The sequence below is a fragment of the Nuphar pumila genome, chromosome 8 (assembly GCF_984573655.1).
Source record: "Nuphar pumila chromosome 8, dmNupPumi1.hap1.1, whole genome shotgun sequence".
Classification (NCBI taxonomy): Eukaryota; Viridiplantae; Streptophyta; class Magnoliopsida; order Nymphaeales; family Nymphaeaceae; genus Nuphar; species Nuphar pumila.
The window spans coordinates 1013809-1014903 of record NC_143256.1 but is presented as its reverse complement, the minus strand read 5'-3'; positions in this window follow the sequence as shown (position 1 = coordinate 1014903).

Below are 1095 nucleotides of genomic sequence, written 5' to 3'. Positions count from 1 at the left end.
GAAATCATGGTGTATGCCTTGACCCGCCCCCCCCCCCCCCCCCTATAGCTAAGTGGGAGGTATTGGCCTACATGCCAGCCATGGCTCACATAGATCATGTGATCCCAAGTGTGTGGGACCCATGATCCACATCGAGTCCTTAATGTTTTTGCATTTAACCTCATTTTCTAGAACTCGTTTCCACAACTGCTAGGAGATTATCCATTGTGAAGAAACTGGTTGAGAGAACTAATGGCAGTTATCTGTTTCGGTGGCGAGATCTCCTTCAAGCAAGAAAAAACCCAATCTTGACCCCCACCAATCGCTAGTGCCACAACACCATAACTGCTTCCTATTTTTTTCCACTCATTCATCCCCGCCATTGTTGATGCTTCATGAGACGAACAGTTCAGGCATACCATAACCATTTATCCAGGTCTTTTACTAAGTGCTTTAACTATAAACACACCTCTCAAGTCTCAACTCTAATAGAAAATATATACAATAAATAGCATGAACGCAAAGATAAGAAAATGTTGATGTAGAATAAGTGGAACTTGTATGGACACTACAAGAAAACAAGCTTTTGCTGGCTCACTAATTGCACCGGTGAAAACCTCTGGCACAAGAATGCGCCAGCAGTAGCACCAGAAAAGGCATCGCTGTTAATGCATTTTCTGCCACAACTTTACACTGCCAGAAAATTCTGTTTTCACTGACGCACTTCTGGTGCATCAGGAAAAAGAATACTGGTGCAGTTCTGCACCAGTAAAGATCTTTTACAGGCGCAGTTTTTCACCCACAAAAATTTAATACTGGCGTAGTTCTGCACCAGTAAAGATCTTTCACAAAATTGAAAGATCTTTTACTGGCGCAGTTCTGCGCCAGCAAAAGTCTAATACTGGAGCAGTTCTGTGCTAGTAAAAAATTCAGTACTGAGGCAGAACTGCACCAGTCAAGCCTTCACAAAACTGAAGGCTTTACTGGCGCAGAGTTGAGTCAGTAAACACTTTTTCTGGTACAGAAACTGCGTCAGTAAAAGGCCTTCAGAGTATCAAAGGTCTTTTTACAGACACATTTGCTGCACCAGCAAAAACTTTTTGCGCAGCTTAAAAC